Below are 22,757 nucleotides of genomic sequence, written 5' to 3' on the forward strand. Positions count from 1 at the left end.
TCCCGTTGCAGAGCGCAGGCTCCGGACGCGCAGGCTCAGTGGCCATGGCTCACGGGCCCAGCCGCTCCGTGGCATGTGGGATCTTCCCGGACCAGGGCACAAACCTGTGCCCCCTGCATCGACAGGTGGACTCTCAACCACTGCGCCACCAGGGAAGTACTTCTTTTTTTTTTTAGATCCTTTTCCCATATAGGCCATTACAGAGTATTGAGTAGAGTTCCCTGTGCTACACAGTAGGTCCTTATTATCTATTTTATACATAACTGTGTTTTTTATCGATGTTCTTTGAGGTAAGAAACCTGAAGCATCTTAATCCAGGAAGTGATACTGTATTTGCATTTTAGAAGGTATTGTGCATCATTCTAGAACTAGAGAAAAATATCCACATGAATAAATCTCACAGATATAAGATGAAGGAAAAAACAAAACAAAAAATAAATAAAAGGAAAACAAGCTGCAGAAGAATACATACAGTTTGATACCATTTTTATAAAGGCTTTAAGACATGTGAAACAATCTCATATTATTGAAGACCAAATAATAAAGGATGAAATAATGTATGGGAATGCTGGTCTATGAATTTGAGAGACAGGTTGCCCTTCTTGAGGGAGGCTGTATTCATTTCCTAGGGCTGTCACAACAAAATACCATAGACTGGTAGCTTAAACAACAGAGCTTTTTTTCCTCACAGTTCTGGAGGCTAGAAGTCCAAGATGAAGGTGTTGGCCGATTCAGTTTGGGGAGAGAGGTCTCTTCCTGGCTTGTAGACAGCTGCCTTCTCATTGTGTTTTCACATGGCCTTTCCTCCATGAATGTATGAGCAAGGAAGAAGACAGAGAGCTCTCTGGTGTCTCTTCTTATAAGATCACTAATCCTATCAGTTCAGGGTCCCACCCTTATGACTTCATCTAACCTTTAATTACTTCCATAAAGGTCCTGTTTCCAAATACAATCACACTGAGGGATTAGGGCTTCAACATATGAATTTGGGAGAAGCCCATAACACTTTCCCATGAGGGGTCACACAGAGCATACTCTTCCCCCAGCAATGAAAATGCATATGTGCAATGTTTCTGCCCAGGGAAGACTACTAAAGACTCAGTGATCAATGTTTTTATTGGGAGGGCTAGTCATGGAGGTACTCTCTGCCTAGCACATACCAAAACTCCAGATTCCCAGAAAGAAAGCAGGCATTCCACATAAATTATTGAACATTGTACATTGTTTGCACAGTCTGAGTATAGTGGGCCACCCTTATCAGTGGGGAATAGGGGGAACACTCCAAAAATCCAGCCAAGGCCAACCCTGCAACAGGCCCTTCTAAAGATAGTCACTTCAGGTTTGCTATGTTAAGTTATGCACACTTACCAATGACCTCCTCAGCTCTGCTTCATTGCTCCCATCTCATGAATAAAGATTACTGAGATAACCCAATTGCTAAGCACTGAAACTGGTTCAATAATTGTCAACAAATTATTTTGTTTCTAGGTTTCAATACCATTATCAATCAAGGACAATCATAGTACACTTTATGACTTAAAAAAGTCCCTGGAGATTTGTCGATGTCCTTACTGTCCAGAACATGTTCTCTCCCAAGGTAATCATTGATATACCCTTCTAAGTTAATTGTATGTCATATTTCCAGAGAGGATCCCACCCTCTTCCATTCCTGAAGTGCTGATTAACACAGCAGGTAAGCTCTCCAGTCTTATTACCATAGCCCAGATAGTCTGGCAACCATCTTAATCCTACAATGGGGGTGGAAACACTTTAAAGCATAGTCAAGGATATTTCTAGAGCGTATCCGTATCCTACCTGCCTGCAACAAAATCCTGGCCAAACTGTAAAGATAGAAAAGAGAATAGAGGGCTTCCCTGGTGGCGCAGTGGTTAAGAATCCGCCTGCCAATGCAGGGGACACAGGTTCGAGCCTTGGTCAGGGAAGATCCCACATGCCGCGCAGTAACTAAGCCCATATGCCACAACTACTGAACCTGTGCTCTAGAGCCCATGAGACACAACTACTGAGCCCGTGTGCCACAACTACTGAAGCCCACGTGCCTAGAGCCCATGCTCTGCAACAAGAGAAGCCACCACAATGAGAAGCCCACGCACCGCAACGAAGAGTAGCCCCCGCTCGCCGCAACTAGAGAAAGCCCATGCGCAGCAACAAAGACCCAACGCAGCCAAAAATAGATAAAATTAAAATTTTTTTTTAATTAATAACAAAAACTAATTCCCCATTTTCCCCTCCCCCACCAGCCCCTGGCAACCGCCATTCTACTCTGTCTCTATGAATTTGACTATTCTAGGTATCTAATGTGAGTGGAATCAATATACAATTGTATCAACAGATGTGAGTAGCTTTTCCAAAATGTCCTTCAGAACAACCCTATTCACTCTTTAAAACTCAGAAGCTTCATCTTCTGAAAGAGACATCAGAAAAAGACTGCCCTTGACAGCAGTGGAAAGGACCTTACAGGCACTATTAACAACTAACACAACAGTTAAAGTCTGTGGCTTTGATCCTTGTACCCTTGTTTGTTAATGAAGGAGAAATAAATCTCTCTTGAATCAGGAAGACTGTTCCTGCCAGAGACCTCATCCTGAGAATTCTTAGGAATCCTCCAGAAGCAGAAAACAGCCTTCACTCAAGACTATCAACAAAGTAATGATTGTGTGAAGGAGACAGCCCAAGACATGGAAAGTCAAGGAGCTGGTGCTATACACTGTTACACTTCAATCTGTATGCAAGATTTCTTAATTTTCCTAGATATTTTCCTTCACCTTTGCTGCTTTAAGATTCTGAATTGTTGATTACGTCTTAACTATGGTATCTGTAAGCAACAGTTTGCTGGAGCCAGATAGAACCAGCTTAGGAGTATCAACTGTTAAATTGTCAGGAATCTTGCCAGACAGTTGTTAAATTCCTAGTAGTTTGAAATCAGCCTGTGGAAATATTTACACAATGGAAACCAGAAAACACTACAAATCATGGCCCCACTCACTCCCGCTCTCCCAGAGAATCTGCTGTTAAACATTTATCAACACACCACTGCCTAAAAGGCACCTATCTTGATGTTGCCCCTTGGATCCTTAGTCACTGCTAGGCATATGTCCAATACTGGCTACAATCTGATTATGACATGGCTAAAATATACAATTAAACCAACTGTTGAGTTTGTATTCACTTTCCTTTGGGGACCACCCAGCTTCACTTGGTATCAGTTTCTAGGTATCAGTTGGTTCCCTAGGTAATTGGACTTAACCACTAAGTGACTTTTTAGATGGCAAACATCTCAACAGGCCAGACAACAAGAAATCTGAAACTCAGGACTTCCCTAGCGGTTCACTGGTTAAGACCCTGCACTTCCATTGCAGATGGCAAGGGTTCAATCCCTGGTTGGGGAACTAAGATCTCACATGCCAAGGTGCAGCCAGAATAAAAGAAAAAAAAAAAAAAAGAAATCTGCAACTCTTATCACATTGTACTAGAAAGGGAGATTCCTATCTCCATCCGTGGACCTTTCATGGGTGCTAGTCTTAGCAACTAAATTTTCATGGTAACAGGGTTTTAAAAAGAAGTAAGAAACAGATGGTGTATATTCAAAGGTTATCTCACCTTTACACACCTTATGAGATTGGCACACCACTTAAGCTCAACCCTGAGCTCTTTTGCTTTAGATCTAGCTCATGATTTCTCTACTATAAATTTAGTCACTGGTGCTGGAACAATCTTGATGAGTGACACCATCACTCCAGGCGGTGAACACTTACTTCCCATGAAAATTTTGGGCTGAAAACTAGCTGTCAGTTCCTCTCACACCTTGTTTGGCTCTAAAGCAGGATGTTTCTTATTAGAGGGAGATGGGAAGATGCAGAATATTTCTCAATCTTGTCTGGGAAAGGTGGGCCGCACGGCTTGTCAGCACAAGCCTGGGCAACTCGGCACCAGCCTGTGTGTTTAATTTCTGTCATTAGAAAACTAACATTCCCACACATGTGGAGTGATCCCAGTTGTCCATTTCTAGGCACAAGCTGCCCTCACTCTGAGTACTTAAATGTATCGACCTTCTGGAATTTAAATTATAATATAAAGGCTTTTCTCATGTCCAGGTTATAAAGAGATGGACATATGTTTTTTTCTTAAACTTGTATTTTCATTTTTGTACATCGAAATAACTCATCTATTTGGAGTACATTTTAATGTTAATTAAGGGCAACATAAATCCAAATACATACTTTTTCCAAATGGCTCTCCAGTAATGTTAACACCATTTTCTACTTTAATTTAAACCTTTCCCTCAATGATTTAAGATGCTACCTTTGTCATATGCTAAATTTCCATGTGTACTTGGAACTATTTCCATTGGTTTGTCTATCTAGTCAGGCATCAACAACACAATGTTTTAATTATAGGGTCTATAATATTTTTTTAATATGTGGTAAGGCCAGCCCCCTCTCATTGATCTTCCTTTTGAAGACTTCCATAGGTATTCCTGCTTATTTATTTTTCCATTTGAAGTTTAGGATCCAGTGCCAGGAAAAGTTTTGCTGATATCTTTTTGGGGAATTACATTAAATTTATATATTAACCTGAGGAGGTCTGACTTATTTATGATGTTGAATGGTCCTATCCAAGAATAAGGAATGTTTCTATTTTTGTTTAATCCTACTTTTGTGATTTTTCAGGACTGATTCAAAATCTTCCTCATATAGGCTTTGTGCATCATCTTTTAAAAGCACAGTGATCCCGTTCTCTATGTGACTAGGTCAGTTGAGTATGACTAATCATATCAGCAACTCTTCTCTCTGAGGTGAGGCAATGGGCTGACAGAAAGGGAAACAGAAGAGCAAACACCTTCTATGTCCTACTCTCCCTGATTTTAATTCCACTAACTCCCCTGAGGGTTTGCATATGTGTACCTTGCTGGCTATGCTATTATATAGAACTCATTGAAACCCTGTCTTTAGTAAGCTTTACTGGACAATATGGCTGTGCAGAATGCAAGATGGGGCCCCTCGGAGCAATGCCCTTGGAGGTTGGTGGAGCTGCCTGTTGGCGGAGCAGGACTTCTAACCGCCGTGCTAAAGGTCAGGCTGTGCGCAGACTCCACCCCCGTTACAGCTTCAGAATAATCAGCCTTTTCCTACCTTTGTAAGTTTTTTTTTTTTCCTCAAGTTCAAAAATAAGATAAAGAAGGAAAAAGTGAGAGGGGGGAAGATGGCGGAAGAGTAAGACGCGGAGATCCCCTTCTTCCCCGCAGATACATCAGAAATACATCTACAGAACACCTACGGAACGCTGGCAGAAGACCTCAGACCTCCCAAAAGTCAAGAAACCCCCCACGTACCTGGGTAGGGCAAAAGAAAAAAGAATAAACAGAGACAAAAGAATAGGGACGGTACCTGCACCAGTGGGAGGAAGCCGTGAAGGAGGAAAGGTTTCCACACACTAGGAAGCCCCTTCGCGGGCGGAGATTGCGGGTGGCGGAGGGGGAGAGCTTCGGAGCCGCGGAGTAGAGCACAGCCACAGGGGTGCGGAAGGCAAAGCGCAGAGATTCCCGCACAAGGGATCGGTGCCGACCAGCACTCACCAGCCGGAGAGGCTTGTCTGCTCACCCACCGGGGCGGGCGGGGCTGGGAGGTGAGGATCGGGCTTCAGTCAAGCGCAGGGAGAGGACTGGTGTTGGCGGCAAGAACACAGCCTGAAGGGGCTAGTGCACCACGTCTAGCCGGGAGGGAGTCCGGGGAAAGAGTCTGGACCTGCCGAAGAGGCAAGAAACTTTTTCTTCCCTCTTTGTTTCCTGGTGCGCGAGGAGAGGGGATTAAGAGCGCTGCTTAAAGGAGCGCCAGAGACGGGCGCAAGCCGTGGCTAAAAGCGTGCACCCCAGAGACGGGCAGGAGACGCTAAGGCTGCTGCTGCCGCTGCCAAGAAGCCTGTGTGCAAACACAGGTCACTATCCACACCTTCCTTCCGAGGAGGCTGTGCAGCCCGCCACTGCCAGGGTCGCGGGATCCAGGGACAACTTCCCCGGGAGAACGCACGGCGCGCCTCAGGCTGGTGCAACGTCACGCCGTCCTCTGCCGCCACAGGCTCGCCCCGCACTCCGTGCCCCTCCCTCCCCCCCGGCCTGAGTGAGCCAGAGCCCCCGAATCAGAGGCTCCTTTAACCCTCTCCTGTCTGAGCGAAGAACAGACGCACTCCGGCGACCTACAGGCAGAGGCGGGGCCAAATCCAAAGGTGAAACCCGGGAGCTGTGCGAACAAAGAAGAGAAAGGGAAATCCCTCCCAGCAGCCTCAGGAGCAGCGGATTAAATCTCCACAATCAACTTGATGTACCTGCATCTGTGGAATACATGAATAGACAACGAATCATCCCAAATTGAGGAGGTGGACTTTGAGAGCAAGATTTATTATTTTTTCCCCTTTTCTTCTTTTTGTGAGTGTGTATGTGTATGCTTCTGTGTGAGATTTTGTCTGTATAGCTTTGCTTTCACCATTTGTCCTAGGGTTCTATCCGTCCGTTGTTGGTTTTTTTTTTTTACTTTAAAAAAAATTTTTTTTCTTCATAATTATTTATTTTAATAAATTTATTTTATTTTCCCTTACATTATTTTATTTTATTTTATACTCTTTCTTTCTACTTTTTCTCCCTTTTATTCTGAGCCGTGTGGATGAAAAGCTCCTGGTACTGCAGCCAGAAGTCACTGCTGTGCCTCTGAGGTGGGAGAGCCAACTTCAGGACACTGGTCCACAAGAGACCTCCCAGCTCCACATAATATCAAATGGCGAAAATCTCCCAGAGATCTCCATCTCAACACCAGCACCCAGCTTCACTCAACGACCAGCAAGCTACAGTGCTAGACACCCTATGCCAAACAACTAGCAAGACAGGAACACAACCTCACCCATTAGCAGAGAGGCTGCCTAAAATCATAATAAGTCCACAGACACCCCAAAACACACCACCAGATGTGGACCTGCCCACCAGAAAGACAACATCCAGCCTCATCCACCAGAACACAGGCACTATCCCCTCCACCAGGAAGCCTACACAACCCACTGAACCAACTTTAGCCACTGGGGACAGACACCAAAAACAACGGGAACTACGAACCTGCAGCCTGCAAAAAGGAGACGCCAAACACAGTAAGATAAGCAAAATGAGAAGACAGAAAAACACACAGCAGATGAAGGAGAAAGATAAAAACCCACCAGACCTAACAAATGAAGAGGAAATAGGCAGTCTACCTGAAAATGAATTCAGAATAATGATAGTACAGATGATCAAAAATCTTGGAAATAGAATAGAGAAAATGCAAGAAACATTTAACAAGGACCTAGAAGAACTAAAGATGAAACAAGCAACTACGAACAACACAATAAATGAAATTAAAAATACTCTAGAAGGGATCAATAGCAGAATAACTGAGGCAGAAGAACGGATAAGTGACCTGGAAGATAAAATAGTGGAAATAGCTACTGCAGAGCAGAATAAAGAAAAAAGAATGAGAAGAACTGAGGACAGTCTCAGAGACCTCTGGGACAACATTAAATGCACCAACATTCTAATTATAGGGGTTCCAGAAGAAAAAGAGAAAAAGAAAGGGACTGAGAAAATATTTGAAGAGATTATAGTTGAAAATTTCCCTAATATGGGAAAGGAAATAGTTAATCAAGTCCAGGAAGCGCAGAGAGTCCCATACAGGATAAATCCAAGGAGAAACACGCCAAGACACATATTAATCAAACTGTCAAAAATTAAACACAAAGAAAACATATTAAAAGCAGCAAGGGAAAAACAACAAATAACACACAAGGAAATCCCCATAAGGTTAACAGCTGATCTTGCAGCAGAAACTCTGCAAGCCAGAAGGGACTGGCAGGACATATTTAAAGTGATGAAGAAGAAAAACCTACAACCAAGATTACTCTACCCAGCAAGGATCTCATTCAGATTTGATGGAGAAATTAAAACCTTTACAGACAAGCAAAAGCTGAGAGAGTTTAGCACCACCAAACCAGCTTTAAAACAAATGCTAAAGGATCTTCTCTAGGCAAGAAACACAAGAGAAGGAAAAGACCTACAGTAACAAACCCAAAACAATTAAGAAAATGGGAATAGGAACATACGTATCAATAATTACCTTAAATGTAAATGGACTAAATGCTCCCACCAAAAGACACAGACTGGCTGAATGGATACAAAAACAAGACCCCTATATATGCTGTCTACAAGAGACCCACTTCAGACCTAGAGACATATACAGACTGAAAGTAAGGGGATGGAAAAAGATATTCCATGCAAATGGAAACCAAAAGAAAGCTGGACTAGCAATTCTCATATCAGACAAAATAGACTTTAAAATAAAGACTATTAGAAGAAACAAAGAAGGACACTACATAATGATCGAGGGATCGATCCAAGAAGAAGATATAACAATTGTAAATATTTATGCACCCAATGTAGGAGCACCTCAATACATAAGGCAAATACTAACAGCCATAAAAGGGGAAATCGACAGTAACACGTGCGTAGTAGGGGACTTTAACACCCCTCTTTCACCAATGGACAGATCATCCAAAATGAAAATAAATAAGGAAACACAAGTTTTAAATGATACATTAAACAAGATGGACTTAATTGATATTTATAGGACATTCCATCCAAAAACAACAGAATACACATTTTTCTCAACTGCTCATGGAACATTCTCCAGGATAGATCATATCTTGGGTCACAAATCAAGCCTTGGTAAATTTAAGAAAATTTAAATTGTATCAAGTATCTTTGCTGACCACAACGCTATGAGACTAGATATCAATTACAGGAAAAGATCTGTAAGAAATACAAACACATGGAGGATAAACAATACACTACTTAGTAACGAAGTGATCACTGAAGAAATCAAAGAGGAAATTTTAAAAAAAACTAGAAACAAATGACAATGGAGACATGACGACCCAAAACCTATGGGATGCAGCAAAAGCAGTTCTAAGAGGAAAGTTTATAGCAATAAAATCCTACCTTAAGAAACAGGAAACATCTCGAATAAACAACCTAATCTTGCACCTAAAGCAATTAGAGAAAGAAGAACAAAAAAACCCCAAAGTTAACAGTAGGAAAGAAATCATAAAGATCAGATCAGAAATAAATGAAAAAGAAATGAAGGAAACGATAGCAAAGATCAATAAAACTAAAAGCTGGTTCTTTGAGAAGATAAGCAAGATTGATAAACCATTAGCCAGACTCATCAAGAAAAACAGGGAGAAGACTCAAATCAATAGAATTAGAAATGAAAAAGGAGAAGTAACAACTGACACTGCAGAAATACAAAAGATCACGAGAGATTACTACAAGCAACTCTATGCCAATAAAATGGACAACCTGGAAGAAATGGACAAATTCTTAGAAATGCACAACTTGCCAAGACTGAATCAGGAAGAAATAGAAAATATGAACAGACCAGTCACAAGCACTGAAATTGAAACTCTGATTAAAACTCTTCCCACAAACAAAAGCCCAGGACCAGATGGCTTCACAGGTGAATTCTATCAAACATTTAGAGAAGAGCTAACACCAATCCTTCTCAAACTCTTCCAAAATATAGCATAGGGAGGAACACTCCCAAACTCATTCTATGAGGCCACCATCACCCTGATACCAAAACCAGACAAGGATGTCACAAAGAAAGAAAACTACAGGTCAATATCACTGATGAACATAGATGCAAAAATCCTCAACAAAATACTAGCAAACAGAATCCAACAGCACATTAAACGGATCATACACCATGATCAAGTGGGGTTTATACGAGGAATGCAAGGATTCTTCAATATACGCAAATCAATCAATGTGATACACCGTATTAACAAACTGAAGGAGAAAAACCATATGGTCATCTCAATAGATGGAGAGAAAGCTTTTGACAAAATTCAACACCCATTTATGATTAAAAACCCTCCAGAAAGTAGGCATAGAGGGAACTTTCCTCAACATAATAAAGGCCATATATGACAAACCCACAGCCAACATCATTCTCAATGGTGAAAAACTGAAAGCATTTCCACTAAGATCAGGAACAAGGCAAGGTTGCCCACTCTCACCACTCTTATTCAACACAGTTTTGAAAGTTTTAGCCACAGCAATCAGAGAAGAAAAGGAAATAAAAGGAATCCAAATTGGAAAAGAAGAAGTAAAGCTGTCACTGTTATGCAGATGACATGATATTATACATAGAGAATCCTAAAGATGCTACCAGAAAACTACTAGACCTAATCAATGAATTTGGTAAAGTAGCAGGATAAAAAATTAATGCACAGAAATTGCTTGCATTTCTATACACTAATGATGAAAAATCTGAACGTGAAATCAAGAAAACACTCCCATTTACCATTGCAACAAAAAGAATAAAATATCTAGGAATAAACCTACCTAAAGAGACAAAAGACCTGTATGCAGAAAATTATAAGACACTGATGAAAGAAATTAAAGATGATACAAATAGATGGAGAGATATACCATGTTCTTGGATTGGAAGAATCATCATTGTGAAAATGACTCTACTACCCAAAGGAATCTACAGATTCAATGCAATCCCTATCAAACTACCACTGGCATTTTTCACAGAACTAGAACAAAAATTTTCACAATTTGTATGGAAACACAAAAGACCCCGAATAGCCAAAGCAATCTTGAGAACGAAAAACGGAGCTGGAGGAATCAGGCTCCCTGACTTCAGACTATACTATAAAGCTACAGTCATCAAGACAGTATGGTACTGGCACAAAAACAGAAAGATAGATCAATGGAACAGGATAGAAAGCCCAAAGATAAACCCACGCACATATGGTCACCTTATCTTTGATAAAGGAGGCAGCAATGTACAGTGGAGAAAGGACAGCCTCTTCAAGAAGTGGTGCTGGGAAAACTGGACAGGTACATGTAAAAGTATGAGATTAGATCACTCCGTAACACCATACACAAAAATAAGCTCAAAATGGATTAAAGACCTAAATGTAAGGCCAGAAACTATCAAACTCTTAGAGGAAAACACAGGCAGAACACTCTATGACATAAATCACAGCAAGATCCTTTTTGACCCACCACCTAGACAAATGGAAATAGAAACAAAATTAAACAAATGGGACCTAATGAAACTTCAAAGCTTTTGCACAGCAAAGGAAACCATAAACAAGACCAAAAGACAACCCTCAGAATGAGAGAAAATATTTGCAAATGAAGCAACTGACAAAGGATTAATCTCCAAAATTTATAAGCAGCTCATGCAGCTCAATCCCAAGAAAACAAATAACCCAATCCAAAAATGGGCAGAAGACCTAAATAGACATTTCTCCAAAGAAGATATACAGACTGCCAACAAACACATGAAAGAATGCTCAACATCATTAATCATTAGAGAAATGCAAATCAAAACTACGATGAGATATCATCTCACACCAGTCAGAATGGCCATCATCAAAAAATCTAGAAACAATAAATGCTGGAGAGGGTGTGGAGAAAAGGGAACACTCTTGCACTGCTGGTGGGAATGTGAATTGGTTCAGCCACTATGGAGAACAGTATGGAGGTTCCTTAAAAAACTACAAATAGAACTACCATATGACCCAGCAATCCCATTACTGGGCATATACCCTGAGAAAACCATAATTCAAAAAGAGTCATGTACCAAAATGTTCATTGCAGCACTATTTACAATAGCCCGGAGATGGAAACAATCTAAGTGTCCATCATCGGATGAATGGATAAAGAAGATGTGGCACATATATACAATGGAATATTACTCAGCCATAAAAAGAAACGAAACTGAGCTATTTGTAATGAGGTGGATAGACCTAGAGTCTGTCATACAGAATGAAGTAAGTCAGAAAGAGAAAGACAAATAAATACCGTATGCTAACACATATATATATGGAATTTAAGAAAAAAAATGTCATGAAGAACCTAGGGGTAAGACGGGAATAAAGACATAGACCTACTAGAGAATGGACTTGAGGATATGGGGAGGGGGAAGGGTAAGCTGTGACAAAGCACGAGAGAGGCATGGACATATATACACTACCAAACGTAAGGTAGATAGCTAGTAGGAAGCAGCTGCATAGCACAGGGAGATCAGCTCCGTGCTTTGTGACCGCCTGGAGGGGTGGGATAGGGAGGGTGGGAGGGAGGGAGACGCAAGAGGGAAGAGATATGGGAACATATGTATATGTATAACTGATTCACTTTGTTATAAAGCAGAAACTAACACACCACTGTAAAGCAATTATACTCCAATAAAGATGTTAAAAAAAAGTAAAGGGCTCATCCCCAAAAAATAAAAAAAATTTTTTTAATTACTCTCACCATCTTCCTACCCCCCTTTCTTATACCCTCTTCTCATTTATAAGTAAAAGAATAATGATATATATTGTCACATCTTTTTCTTCAAGTTTTCACATTTTGTAGAAATTGAGCAAGTACAGGAAAAATGTAAATAATGATTGATAGAATTAAATACTTAAGTTACAATTCCTAATCAAGCTATCTACCTAAAACAGTTTGCTTACTAATAAGGAGTAAAAATTATACTTTGGAAATAAATCATGTTTTATAATTTTCCACTGAATTTGTTTTAAAATAAATAAATATATTTATTTTTGGCTGCATTGGGTCTTCGTTGTTGCACACAGGCTTTCTCTAGTTGCGGTGGGGGGGGGTTCCCTTTGTTGTGGTGCACGGGCTTCTCATTGTGGTGGCTTCTCTTGTTGCAGAGCACAGGCTCTAGGTGCATGGGCTTCGGTAGTTGTGGCTCAAGGGCTCTAGAGCGTAGGCTCAGTAGTTGTGGCGCATGGGATAAGCTGTTCCGCGGCATGTGGGATCTTCCTGGACCAGGGATCAAACCCATGTCCCCTGCATTGGCAGGCGGATTCTTAACCACTGCACCACCAGGGAAGTCCTCCATTGAATTCTTTATAATTGTTTCTTAATACCGTGTCATGCCAACAGCTGCTATGTTATTTCACTTAGAAAGATATGTTAATGAATAAACATGAAAAATAATTTTAAGAAATACTGATAGGAAAAAAATAAAAGCAAAGACCTATGTATTTTGCTGCTTCCTCCAAAAATGTAACTACAGCTGCTGAAAGCATTCATGTACTAGCTCCACGGTACAGGAGAGGAAAGTTGAACTTGAAGTAATTCCGTATTTGTTAAATACAAACAAAACTGTTGATTCAGTTCTCAACAGGGAAGGGCAATGTCCTTGGCCCAGGAGTTCAAAACCTAAATCAAATGCTGTATAAACTACCAAATGACAATTTGTATGAAAATAAGGTAATTATGTTCTAATCTTTTAAGAATAGGAACCTAAAATAAATGTGTGAAAACTTTACCTCTTATTACCTTATCTTGAAACTGTGGAACATTATTTTCTGAGATTGCTATTTTAAAAGTTATAAAAGCAATATTAAATCTCTGAGTTAAAAATATACAGTGTAGTTATTTAGGCATCAGTTCTCATACTCTGGATCCTTCCACATGTCACATGGCTACATGATATTCCCAAGTCATGGATTTTGCCGTTTGATCTCTGATGTACCTTGAAGATATTTCAGGGCTCCAGAAGCCAGGCAGTTCTCTGAATACACTAAGTATACACATGAAGCAGCTCAAATGTACAAGTGCTTCCATCAACAATCACTTCAAAGGTCATTAATAACTTACAGGTGTGAGAGTGGAAATGCCCTCTGCACTCCCCTGCCCCTTCTTGAACTCTGGCTACTCTCTCTGGGCCATTTCTGTAACAGTGAATTCTTAACTTGATATTTCTCTTTCTCCATTTTCTCTTCCCTGGCCCTGGGGCTTTTACGATGACATTCCAAAATCTTCTAGGAAACATAAAAGCAGACAAAAATGCTTCAATGTATTAATTCTAGGGGTTTTTTCATCCTTATTTTATTAATTTCTTGAGAGTAGAGGAAAACAATTTAAATCCTTCTAGAGAAGACACCTAAACAGAAATGGAAAGACAGAACAGGTGGGTAGAAAAATCTGCCTGGTTTGAAACACGGGAAAAATCTGATGGAATCTAACATCTGCTTGGTTTCTACCATTGCTGAAGATAGGCTCTAAAACTTTATTAGCTTCTCCAAAAAGGTCAATGAACTGTGTATGAGAGAGAAGCTTAATTATACATCTAAATCAAAGTTTCTTAACAGTGAAATTATTCACATTCTGGACCAGAAATTCTTTGTGGGGGCTTTCCTGTGCATTGAAGGGTGCACAGCAGCATCCTTGGCCTCTACCCACTTGATGCCAGTAGCACGTACCCCTTCCAATTATGACAACCAAAAATATCTCCAGACACTGACAAACATCCCCTGAGGGCAAAATCAACTCTAGATCAGTTGAGAACCACTGATCTAGATGGAGGTGTCTTCTGGTCCTGAGCCTATGAATATGAATCAACTCCACATCAGGGCAAGCCAGATAAGGCAGTTAAATGTATGCTTACTCAATGGGTGAAGGAATATTTGCACAGTGCTGAAGCATCACTCCACAGATTACTTGTAACAACAACGGAGAAAATGATAGAGAGAACTGGCAATCACCACCTTAACCAAGTGACCAAATGTCGCATCACTAATAATGGGACAAGCGGACATTATATATTTAACCTAAATCTAATCAAGCCTCTAGACTTACATCAAGTTTATAGAAAAGAAAAGCGATAGAACAGGTTAAGTGACACCATGAGGAAACAAGCAGATAAACACAGAATGTGGGACATACTATAAGAAAAGTAGCCTGGACTGTTTAAAAACTTAATGTAATAAAAAGAAAATTAAAAGTGAGGGACTACTCTAGATTTAAAAAATAATAACTAAAGAGACATAACAATGTGGGATCTTTCACTATACCTTTTTTTAAAGCTATAAAAGACATTTGTTGAAACAATTAGAGAAATCTGAATATTAACTGAATATCAGATGGTATCTAAGTTGTAATAACGGTAATATATTTATACTTGAGAATATCCTCATTCTTAGCAGGTTCATGCTGACACTTTAGGAGTGAAATTTCATGATGTTACACAGTACAGCCAAATATGTTTGAAATTTTTCAATATAAAAGATTGGGGGAAAACAAACAACCCAATCAAAAAATGGGCAGAAGACTTAAATAGGTACTTCTCCAAAGAAGACATACAGATGGCCAATAGGCACATACAAAGATGCTCAGTGTTGCTAATTATCAGAGAAATGCAAATCAAAACTACCTTTGTGTGAGGTACCACCTCACACCGGGCAGAATGGCCATCACTAAACAGTCTACAAATAACAAATGCTGGAGAGGGTGTGGAGAAAAGGGAATCGTCCTACACTGTTGGTGGGAATGTAAATTAGTGCAGCCACTATGGAAAACAGTATAAAGGTTCCCAGAAAACTAAAAATAGAATTACCATATGATTCAGTAATCCCACTCCTGGGCATATATGCAGACAAAACTATAATTCAAAAAGATACACAGGGCTTCCCTGGTGGCGCAGTGGTTGAGAGTCCGCCTGCCAATGCAGGGGACACGGGTTCGTGCCCCGGTTCAGGAAGATACCACATGCCGCAGAGCGGCTGGGCCCGTGAACCATGGCCGCTGAGCCTGTGCATCCGGAGCCTGTGCTCCGCAATGGGAGAGGCCACAACAGTGAGAGGCCCGCGTACTGCAAAAAAAAAAAAGGAAAAAGATACACACACCCCTATGTTCATAGCAGCACGATTCACAGTAGCCAAGACAAGGAAACAACCATCGACAGATAAATGGATAAAGAAGATGTGGTACACACGTACCACAATGTTCATTGCAGCTCTATTTACAATAGCCAGGACATGGAAGCAACCTAAGTGTCAATCAACAGATGAATGGAGAAAGAAGATGTGGCACATATATACAATGGAATATTACTCAGCCATGAAAAGAAACGAAATTGAGTTATTTGTAGTGAGGTGGATGGACCTAGAGTCTGTCATACAGAGTGAGATAAGTCAGAAAGAGAGAAAATACGGTATGTTAACACATATATATGGAATTAAAAAAAAAAAAAAAGGTTATGAAGAGCCTAGGGGCAAGACAGGAATAAAGACGCAGACATAGAGAATGGACTTGAGGACACGGGAAGGGGAAAGGGTAAGCTGGGACGAAGTGAGAGAGTGGCATGGACTTATATATACTACCAAATGTAAAATAGATAGCTAGTGGGAAGCAGCCGCATGGCACAGGGAGATCAGCTCAGTGCTTTGTGACCACCTAGAGGGGTGGGACAGGGAGGGTGGGAGGGAGACACAAGAGGGAGGAGATATGGAGATATATGTATATGTATACCTGATTCACTTTGTTATAAAGCAGAAACTAACACACCATTGTAAAGCAATTATACTCCAATAAAAATATTTAAAAAAAAAGATTTGGTACATATAAACAATGGAATACTACTCAGCCATAAAAAAGAATGAAATAATGCCATTTGCATCAACATGGATGGACCCAGAGATTATCATACTAAATGAAGTAAATCAGAAAGAGAAAGACAAATACCATATGATATCACTTATATGTGGAATCTAAGATACAACACAAATGAACTTATCTACGAAACAGACTCACCGACATAGAAAACAGACTTGTGGTTGCCAAGGGGGAGGGAGGTTGGAGGAGGGATGTATTGGGAGTTTGGGATTAGCAGATGTAAACTATCATATATAGAATGGATAAACAAGGTCCTACTGTATAGCATAGGGAACTATATTCAATACCCTGTAATAAACCACAATGGAAAGGAATATGAAAAAGAATATATATATATATGTATAACTGAATCACTTTGCTGTACAACAGAAATTAACACAACATTGTAAATCAACTACACTTCAATAAAATAAAAAAATTTTTAAAGATTAGGGGAAAACAAAAGATAAAAGCATGGTTTTCCAGACAGGGCTAAACCAAAAACTAACGCATAGGTAAAAGTATCTCTTAGATAAAGCTTGCATTTGAGATCTTTCACCCTATTACCAAGCCCCAAGCAGTCAAGTGCTTTCATGTAGCTCCTTATTTGCCCAAGGACCCACTCCTAGAACATATTGTGGCCCATGACTGTGACATTGCCCAACCCCCCAGCTTCCAACAGAACTTTCCTGAGTATTCCATGAAACTAATGAACAAAACTTTAGATTCTCAAGTATATTAAATTATAAATGGATAATTATCTGCATTAGCAGGTTACACATTTACATTTTAACTAGGAACCACTGAACATAACCCCTTAGTTGAGGTCAAGGACTCAAATTAGAAACTTCAGGCACTTTGGTGGCAGGCCAGTGGCTCACAGCCTCCTTAAAGTTAAGCCTTATAAACATTTGTCTAGAAAATAAAGCTGTCTAGTTCATGAGTTCTTATTTTTACTACATATTCTCCTGATTCAAAAAACAAAAAAATTCACTGAGATGTCTCAGCTACTTCTCCAGTCCCCCTCATACTCATTTTCTATGCTTCAATCCAGCATTTATTTATGACATAAGCAAAACGTATTTTCTCCCTTATAAAAAAGGTAGAATAATATATAAACTTTTCAGTTCCTTTCTTTTTTCGCTTTTCAATATATCCTAGAGGTCTCTATACATACCAATACAATGAGATCTTCCTCATTCTCTTTTACAGCTTCACTGTATTGTATTTTGTAGATACCCCACTGTTTATTAAACCAGTCCCCTATTACCAGACACTTGCATTGTTTCCAATCTTTGGCTATTTATTATGAGCAATGATATCCTAATACACGCAGATGTTATCTGTAGGATAGATTCCTAGAAGTGGAAATGCTAGGTCAAAGGGTGTGGTAGACAGAACAGGGGCCCCCCAAAGATGTGGACATCCTAACCCCAGGAAACTACTACCTTACATTCAAAAGGAACTCTATAAATATGACTAAGTTAAGGACCTCCTTACTTTCACCCCAAATTATGGGTGAGTGGATGTAATCACAGGGGTCCTCATAAGAGGGAGCCAGGTCAGAGAGGAGAGAAGCTGCTACACTACTGCCTTTGAAGATGGAGGAAGGAACCATGAACCCAGAAATGTAGATGGCCTCCAGAGACTAGAAAAGGACAGGGAAACAAATACTCCCCTAGAGTCTCCAGGAAGAACGTAGCCCTACAGACCCATTTTACATTTATGACCTCCAGAATTGTAAAATAATACATCTGGGTTATTTTAAGCCACTAACTTTGTGATATTTTGTTACACAAGATATTGTATTCTGTTACAGTAGCAATCAGAAACTAATACAAAAGGTAGATACAATGTAAATTTTCTATATATTACCAAATCCTCTCCATAAAGTTCATACATTTTTGTACTTCTACCAGCAATGTGCCTATTTTTCCACTATCTCTCCAACAAAATATTATATCAAATTTTTGCCCATATAATAGGTGAGAAATGATTTATCTCAGTAGAGTTTTAATTCTCCAGTGAGGCTGATTTAAAAAATTTCTTTTGCTGAAACTATCTGTTAAAATATTTTCTACCTATCAACGAAGCAGAAACAGACTCACAGACATAGAGAACAGACTTGTGGTTGCCAAGGGGCGGAAAGGAGGGATGGACTGGGAGTTTGGGGTTAGTAGTTACAAACTATTACATATAGAATGGATGGACAAGGTCCTACTGTATAGCACAGGGAACTACATCCAATGTCCTGGGATGAACCATAATGGAAAAGAATATAAAAATGAATATATATGTGTAACTGAGTCACTTTGCTGTACAGCAGAAATTAAAACAACATTGTAAATCAACTATACTTCGATAAAATTTTTTTAATGAAAATAATAAAATATTTTCTACATTTTTCTCCTGGGTTGTTACTTTGTTTTTAGATTTTTTTCCTAAAAACTCTTTATATTTTATGGATCTTACTTCTTTGTAATATGAATTACAAATATTTTTCCCACTTGATCTTTTGCCTTTTTACATTGCTTATGGTATTTATTGTCCTGCTTAAATCTTTATTATTTGAATTTATTTTTACTTAATGTTTAAAGTTTTCCTCATATATGTTTCCATATTCAAAAGATTTCAGCGTGGCCTGTTTTAGTATATCAATAATCCAATAAGACTGTCTCCTAATCTCAAGGGCCAAGTGTAGTGGTTGACTTGTTTACCTTTCTTATTTCTGCATAGATACTTCAAACGGAAGAAAATTCCAGTGTGAGAAATACACAGAAGATGGCAAAAGAAAATTCCAAGTAATCTAACACAATTTTTAGCAATGCTTTACTGCTTTACTTAAATTCGTTAAAATAAAAGAATTTAAAAATCCATAAATTTGCTGAGAGAATTACGAAGTATCACATGAGTACGTTTTTTATCCCAAGTGTATTCTTTTGAATTTTATTTTTGAGAAATCTATCCCTGTATTTATAGCAAGACATTTTTTCTCTTGTTTTTTAATTTTTGAGCCTTCTTTTTATTTTCTAAATTATTTTTTACATTCTTTTCTTTACATTATTTTCCATTACGTTTATCACAGGATATTGAATATAGTTCCCTGTGCTATACATTAGGACCTTGTTGTTTAAGACATCCTTTCTCTTAATGAAAATGAATTAAGAACCATTTCTGGGTCACAATGAGGCAACAACATGTAACTGAGTTACTACTTATTAGGATGGAAATGTAAGCATCTTAAAAAATGGAAGCTGCAGGCTTCCCTGGTGGTGCAGTGGTTGAGAGTCTGCCTGCCAATGCAGGGGACACGGGTTCGAGCCCCGGTCCAGGAGGATCCCATACGCCACGGAGCAGCTGGGCCCATGAGCCATGGCCACTGAGCCTGCGCGTCCGGGGCCTGCGCGTCCGGGGCCTGCGCTCCGCAGCGGGAGAGGCCACAGCAATGAGAGGCCCGCATACCGCAAAAAAAAAAAAAAAAAAAACTTTAAAGTTTGTTTACAATTTAAACATTGTTGGAGACAGGAAAATATTGTGTTTACTTTTTATACTATGTTGCTTTCAAGTTTAAGTTTTCCAAAGAATGTTTATATAGTTGTGGGATTTTAAAAATTGTTTTGATGATAAAATTATATACCTATGTATAAATTAAAAAAAAAAAACTTTTTGTTGTTCTTGGGAGTGAGCCTATGTTAGTCTTTGCATTTGGGCCTATTTTTACTACTTAGAGTCTACTGAATGTTGGCCACCAGGCACTGAGACCAGAAAAGGAGGGCATGATCCCTAACACAACAAGCTGCAGCAAGCATCTCATCCACTCCTGTGATGTCAATGGCCATAAAGTGACTTTGAAGTCTGTGACCTGCCTCCTTAGCAGATGTGTACTTCCAGTTGCCTTCTTGATATCTCCACTAGGATATTCCCAAAGAACTAAAACATGAATTTTAATAGCCCTAAGCTGAATGCTTCATCTTCTCCTCCAAAACCCACAGCTCCTTCTGAATTCTATTTCAATTAGTGATCATTCTTTCATCTTTTGTCTCATCAATTTTATCTTGCACTCTTCTACTTTTTCACTCTAAGTTAGCTGTTAAGCACTCTTTTTTTAATTGAAGTATAGTTGATTTACAATGCTGCATTAGTTTCAGCTGTATAGCAAAGTGATTCAGAGATTATGTATATTATTTATAACCTTATAGGTTATTACAAAATATTGAATATAGTCCCCTGTGCTATACAGTATGTCCTTGTTTATCTATTTTATATATAGTTGTGTATCTGTTAATCCCAAATTCCTAATTTATTCCTCCCCCCTCCCTTTCCCCATTGGTAACCATAAGTTTGTTTTCTATGTTTGTGATTTTTGAATCTTCCTATGAAATACATTTCAAGATCATAACAGTTTACAATTATTGTATTTCTCTAATATATTAAAATATTTTAATTGTAAGTTATTTCAAACATATAGAAAATATCAGAAAATTAAATGATACCTAAAGATATTACTATTTTGCCATATTTGATTCATATCAACTTTTTTTAAAAAAGGAAAGAATGTTACAGATTTTTTGGTCACGTCGCATGCAGGATCCCCGACCAGGGATCGAACCTATGCCCCCTGCATTGGAAGCACAGAGTCTTAACCACTGGACCACCAGGGAAGTCTCCACAACTGAAGTCTTACCTTACCTGTGCCCTCTTTACCTCCACAGAGATAACCACTATCTTTTTTTTTTTTTTTTGGAGTATAGTTGATTTAAGATGTTGTGCTAGTTTCTGCTGTACCGCAAAGAGAATCAGTTATACATATACATATATCCACTCTTTTTAAAATTCTTTCCCCATATAGGTCATTTCAGAATATTGAGAAGAGTCCCCTGTGCTATACAGTAGGTCCTTATTAGTTACATATTTTATATATAATAGTGTATATATGTCAATCCCAATCCCCCCGGTAACCATAAGTTTGATAACCACTATCTTAAAGTTAGTGTGTATTCTTCTCATGCTTGTTTTTTGCTTTTACATGTTCACTACTGTTTTATGTTTTAGAAATTTATATAAAAAATACACTGCATGTATCATTCTGAAACCTACTTTTTTCATATATATGTCTGAGATCCATGTAGATCATATAGATGCAGTTCATTCATTTTAAATGCTGTATAGTGGCCCACTGTATGAATAAACCACAATTTATATCCTCATTTTCCTGTTGAGTGACAGATTATTTCCTGTATTTGCTATTATTGATATAAATAGTGATGCACTGAAATCCTTGAATATGTCTCCTTGCATAGATATGTAAAAATTTCTTTAGAGCAGACATTTTTGTACCAGAACTTAGCTAGAACTTAGTCACATGGCCACACCTACCTGCAAGAGAGGATGAGAAATGCAGTCCATGGACCCAACTAAAAATTAGGGTTTCTATTTCTAAGAAGAAGGGAAAAACAGATAATGGCATTGTGGTAAGCAACTAGCAACCAGCAGCTGCTGCTATTTTAAGTATTTCCAAATGTCTTTGAAAACTTCAGAGGTTATTCCAATTCATATTCCCATCAACAATGAGTAAGAGGTCCAATTTCCCCATATGTTCTCTAATAACTTGCTATCAAATATATTAATTTACCAATCTGATGAACATGAAATATTAGTATCTCCCTGTTGTTTTAATTTGCATTTCCCTGATTACTACCAAGCCTAAACATCATTAACCATTCTAGTTTCCTATTCTTTTCCTGTTCTTTCCTATTCTTTTCCTGCACCACCAGGGAAGTCCCTGAGAAATTGCTAATTTTAATGTAGCTATTGCAGAGATTGCTAGCTGTCTACCAGATTCCATTCTCTCTCTCCCACAATAATGGTGGGACCTAGATATGTCTACTCAGCTAAGCTATATTTCCCAGCCTCCCTTGCAGCTTGGTGATTAAGTTGCCAACACTGGAATGTACGTGTAAGTAATGTGTGCTGCTTCTGGGTATAAGCCTTAAAATAATGGACGTGTGTTTGATCACTGTCTCTTCACCTTCCTTCACACTGTCATGTTAAAGTTAAAATCAAGAGCAACTTCAGAATCCGCCTGCCAATGCAGGGGACACGGGTTCAAACCCTGGTTCTGGAAGATCCCACATGCTGCGGAGCAACTAAGCCCGTGCACCACAACTACTGAGCCTGCGCTCTGGAGCCCGCGAGCCACAACTACTGAAGCCCGTGCGCCTAGAGCCCATGCTCCGCAACAAGAGAAGGCACC

The 22,757-nt window shown here is 39.2% G+C and overlaps 1 long non-coding RNA gene across 1 annotated transcript; it reads right to left on the reverse strand.

The window, feature by feature from the left end:
• Positions 1-214: 214 nt before the first annotated feature.
• LOC125961955 (uncharacterized) lies at positions 215-21,912 on the reverse strand. The gene is made up of 3 exons (XR_007473151.1): positions 21,881-21,912; positions 13,730-13,890; positions 215-804 (listed from the first exon to the last, which is right to left on the reverse strand). It is a non-coding gene; the product is annotated as an uncharacterized LOC125961955 (long non-coding RNA).
• Between the last annotated feature and the right edge of the window lie 845 nt (positions 21,913-22,757).

This window comes from Orcinus orca, chromosome 18, assembly GCF_937001465.1.
Source record: "Orcinus orca chromosome 18, mOrcOrc1.1, whole genome shotgun sequence".
Lineage (NCBI taxonomy): Eukaryota > Metazoa > Chordata > Mammalia > Artiodactyla > Delphinidae > Orcinus > Orcinus orca.